Below are 5305 nucleotides of genomic sequence, written 5' to 3'. Positions count from 1 at the left end.
GCATACCCTTACATAGTACAGCCATGTCTGATATCAACGCAAAGGAAGCCCTCATTCACAGAAAGATTCCTATACAAATGGTGAGAACAACTGTATTCACAATACCCTGATGCTGGAAAAGAACCCAGATGTCTCTCCTCTAGTGAGCAGAGAAACATGCTGCTACACGCTAAGACGACTATCCAGCAGTATAAAAAAAAATGAACTACCCATACACGAAAAGTATGGCTGCATCTCAGGAGCCAAGGGAAAACGACACACCACACGTGACTATGCACTGCAGGATTCCCTTTGCATGGAATGCTGGGAAAGGAAACCCGCCTAGAGGGCGGCGTCACAGCTCAAAGGGGTCAGAAGAGTATTTGGGGGAATGTTAAACTGTTCTTTATCACACTGGAGTATGCATCCAAACTCAAATTGTGAGATTAAATGTGGAGACTCTGTATGGAGATTTTAGTTGATTTTTTTTTCCCACAGTGCTTAGCAGCTAGAGTCTGAAAATCCCCAGCCGCCCATCAACCTTCACTTTTAAGAGATGATTAAACCATGGGATTTCAAGTCAAATCCCTTTTCCTCCCGCCACACGTGGAAAGCACGCGTTATGTTAGAATCTAAGCGTGGTGTATAAGGCTCAGATACCAGCCGGATGCTTTTCCCTGTGTGGCAGCCCTTTCCGCTTTCATTTTTGAGGTAAGGATATTCACACACCCTCCCCAGGAATCTGTACTGTTCCGATGATTTCTGGTCGTGGCACCAAGTCCTAACGCCTTGGGATTACTCAGTGATGAACCCTGGTTGAGATGCATTTGTCCTTTTTCATTACTGTTCTAAGAACTCCCTAAGCTGTTGTCCTCCGGGCGGGGGGAGGATCCTCCATTGCTCCCTGGTCCTTGTTTTCATCTCCCTGTGCTGTTTTCTACGCCTTGAACTCCTAGTAACAGAGATTGCCCCTCTTGGGGACAGATGCTAGGTTTCTCTTATCTCTTTTCTTATCATCTCTCCTCTCCCCGGACCTTTGATTTTTTTTTTTCAGGATCACGGTTTTAATTGCCGTGACGCCTCCTATGAGCAAGTCTACTCCCTAAGCTATTCTTGGTCTCTGAATGTAAGGTCTTCCTGAATGTCACTCGATGTGCTTTAAAAACATTTCCTTTTAGATTTTTAATGTTATTTTTAAATGTATGAGTGTTTCGCCCGCGTGTATGCCTGTGCACCATGTGTGTGCCTGGTCCCCACAAAGGCCAGAAGAGAACGTCATATCCCCTGGAACCCTGGTTATGGTTGGCTGCAACTTGTCATGCAGATGTGAGGAACCAAACCCAGGTCCTCTACAAGAGAAGCCGGTGGCCCTAGCTCCTGAACTGCCTCTCCAGCCCCAGCACTGGATGTACTTTAAGAATGTACATTTTATTCTGATTTTGATATTGTTCTTTTCACACACACACACACACACACACACACACACACACACACACCATACCACACCACACCACACCGTTCTACCTCTATACACCCACTTGATGTCCCTCCCGTCACAATGTTTCCCCCTCCATGTCCCTTGCTTTTCCACAGGTTCAGACGAATATTACATTCATGGTTCCAGTTCTGTACAGTCATATCCCAGATTGCCGGAGCAAACCCTCCACTACCTGGCTCTGGGTGAAGATTCCTCTAAGAGTAGGAACCCCAGGGGGAGTCCGCTGGCAGGTATTGGGATGCGTGAGGTGGGTGTTGGAAGGAGGTGGTACATTGTGTGGGATGGGGGCTTCCCAACCTGCTAACGAGAAGTTTGGTCTACCCCCTCCACCCCCACCATCCCCTGCGTGGTCACTCAAAGAGAAAGGCGAATTCCTTGGATAAAATGTCCCACTGGCTTGTCTGCTTTGGAATAAGACCACAGTGATGGTTAATACTGATTTCCATCTTGATGGGATCTAGAAACACCTAGGAATCAAATCTCTGTTGACCACTAGGGAGAAAATTTCCAGACTGCATTAACCGAGATGAGAAGCCCCTATCTGAACGTGAGTGGCAGGGATCAGTAGGACAGGGTACTAGACTGACTACAGCAGAGAAAGCAAACCGACTGTGAGCGTCCACCTCTCTCTGTTAATGAACCACAGCTCTGAGCCAAAACAAACCTTTCTTCTTTTTAACCTGCTTTTGTCTGGTATTTTGTCAGAGCAACTAGAAAAGAAGCTGGTAGATCTCTCGGAAATCAGTTTGAGCAATCGAAACTCAGCTCAACCTGGGGGTCCCTGCAGTGTCAAACAGGGGTCTCATATTGTGTCTGTAACTCCAACTCCAACTCCCTGTGCTTCTACACCCGTCTCATCCCTTCTCTTCCAAATGACCGTTGATCCCCAAGCCAGGAATCTCTGAAGCCACCCTAGTTCCTGTTTCTTGTGTTCGTTTGATGGAATACTTGATGGTAGAACTTTGGGACTCTGAGCTAACTGGCCCTAGCCAGCTTAGAGAGGGCCTAAAGGGTTACATCAAACATGCTTGATTGGCCTGGGGTCTCTGCTTCCTGATGCACCAAGACGCATGGGCCCCTTTTCTAATTTCTGTCACCGCGATGGAGTCCCAGCCATGCCTTCCCCACCGTGAAACCATGAGTTAAAAGAAATCCTTCTTCCTTCAGCTCCTCCTCAGCTATTTCTCAGAAATGTCTCCGAAACAGGAGAATAAACGAATACATTTGCTGGTTTTGTTCCTTGTGAGCGGAAATGAGACCTGGTCTCACTATGTGGCCCAGATATCACTGCACAGCCCAGGCCGAACTCGAAATCGTGATCCTCCTGCCTCAACCTTCTGACTGCCTGGATTTCAGGTGCGTACCACTGTCCCCAACACTGCCTGCTCCTGCTGCTCACTTCCACCACCATGGAACCTAAGAAAGCTGAACCTGAACAAGCCTGCTCTCCACTCTTCCAACCGAAGCCCTTCTTTCCCCCTCATTCATTCTACCTGGCAAAATCACTGATAACAGACTCTATCTGCACACGCCTACAAGGATCATTGTGATGGAGGTTTTCCCAGTGTCCTCTACGGCCATTTCAAGACATTGAAACTGTTTGTGCATTCCTCTTAAGTCGTGTACATTTGTCAAGTAAATCAAGATTAATTTCAAAATAACAAAGATGAATTATATGCTCAAAATTTCTACCTCCATATTCATACTTTCTTGATTCGTCAAGTACTGGATAGTTTTTGTTTTTGTTTTGTTTATTTTTTTTTAATCCCAACTGTAATTTTAGTTTTACAATATTAACTTGCAAAGTTGCCTCATATATGCAGAGGTTGTTATTTGGGCTTCAAAAGTTCATGTCCACTCCAGTTTCATAAAAAGCAGATGTTTTAAAATCAAAATTAAGAATATATAGTCTGCTTAAAAAAATTCTTTTATCTGGGGGCTGGAGAAATGGCTTGCGAGCACTGGCTGCTCTTAAAGAAGATCTGGGTTCCGTTCCCAGCATCTACAGGGCTCACAACCATCTATACCTGACCTATAATTATCAAAGAAATCGAAGCAGCAGAGTCCTTTTCGCCCCAGTCAGAATAGCTGCCATTAAAAGTACAAACAAGGGGTTGGGGATTTAGCTCAGTGGTAGAGTGCTTGCCTAGCAAGCACAAGGCTCTTGGTTCAGTCCTCAGCTCAAAAAAAAAAAAAAAAAGTACAAACAAAGGGACTGAGGGGACTCACCAGTACTTACTGCTCTTGCAGAGGACCCAGCACTCATAGATAGATAGATAGATAGATAGATAGATAGATAGATAGATAGATAGATAGATAGATAAATGATAGATGGATAGATAGATAGATAGATGATAGATAGATAGATAGATGATAGATAGATAGAGATTATAGATGATAGAATATAGATTAGACAGACAGATAGATGATAGATAGATAGATAGATAGATAGATAGATAGATAATAGATAAATGATAGATGGATAGATAGAGATTATAGATGATAGATTATAGGTTAGACAGACAGATGATAGATAGATAGAGATTATAGATGATAGAATATAGATTAGACAGACAGACAGATAGATGATAGATAGATAGTAATAGATAGATGATAGATGGATAGATAGAGATTATAGATGATAGATTATAGGTTAGGCAGACAGATGATAGATAGTTAGATAGAGATTATAGATGATAGATAGATTTTTAGGTTAGACATACAGATAGATGATAGATTGATAGATAGATGATAGATACATAGATTATAGATGATGGATAGATTATAGATAGATAGATAGATAGATAGATAGATAGATAGATAGATAGATAGATTAGATAGGTAGATTATAGATTAGGTAGATAGATAGGTAGGTAGGTAGATAGATAGATAGATAGATAGATAGATAGATAGATAGATAGATGATAGATAGATAGATAGATAGATAGATAGACAGATAGATAGGTGCTAGTCTGTTCAAATTGTTCTTTTGCTCTACAGATGTGCCACAGTTTTAATTAGAATCCAGGTACAGAGCCCAGACCCTTGAGGCTGGGCCCTAAGTTTCAGGCAATGGGATCTGACTTCCTTCCACTTCCTACAGCTGCTGTGTGTGGTGTGTGTGGGGGAAAATCAGAAAGAAATGAAGACAATATAACGTTGCGGTGCCAGGGAAAAAGTGTTAGCTTGAGCAGGGCTCATCCGTTGTCAGTGCTAAGGAAGTATTCTCCCCTCCTGGATGAAGATGAGTGACCCAATGGGCTACAGAGGCCAGTTACAGCATACACAGGGCAACAAATGGGAGGAGCGGGCCATGAAGACAGAGACAGAAGTGTGACACAGAAGCCTGAAGCTTATGTTATTCACAGGTGCCCTGGAGTTAATGGCCTGAGATGGCACCTCCCTTGACCCTGCCTGTGGGAGCCACATGGGTTCAGAATCATCCTCTTAGTTCTATAAGCTACCTTGCTCATGGTGGTTTATCACCGCAATAGAAAAGTAATAGTACAGGTGCTATATACACTAAATACTTTCACATTTCAAGACCTGCCAGGCTGGGGCTGGGGAGCTGGCTCAGCAATTCAGAACACTGGCTGCTCTTCCAAAGAACCCAAGTTCAGTTGCCGTCACCCATGTGGCGTCTCCCAACCATCTGCACCTCCAGTCCTAGGGGCACCTGCACCCTCTTCTGGCTTCTCCACCCACTCCATACACCCATGGCGCACACCATGGCCATGCACACATGCAGGGAGAACACCAAACACAAAACACAATAAAAGTCTGTCCCAGGAATGAGAACTTGAAAGAATGCAGAATAGGTTTCGATTA

The 5305-nt window shown here is 43.9% G+C and overlaps 1 long non-coding RNA gene across 1 annotated transcript; it reads left to right on the top strand.

Annotated features, from left to right (window-relative positions):
- The first annotated feature begins 333 nt into the window (after window positions 1-333).
- On the top strand, window positions 334-3362 carry LOC147996782 (uncharacterized). Its single transcript, XR_015654835.1, has 3 exons — window positions 334-690; window positions 1573-1724; window positions 2183-3362. It is a non-coding gene; the product is annotated as an uncharacterized LOC147996782 (long non-coding RNA).
- Window positions 3363-5305: the final 1943 nt, after the last annotated feature.

Source organism: Rattus norvegicus, chromosome 1, assembly GCF_021556685.1.
Source record: "Rattus norvegicus strain SHRSP/BbbUtx chromosome 1, alternate assembly SHRSP_T2T, whole genome shotgun sequence".
In the NCBI taxonomy this organism is placed as follows: domain Eukaryota; kingdom Metazoa; phylum Chordata; class Mammalia; order Rodentia; family Muridae; genus Rattus; species Rattus norvegicus.
Note: the sequence above shows the minus strand (reverse complement) of the source record. Positions and strands in the feature narration are given on the sequence as shown.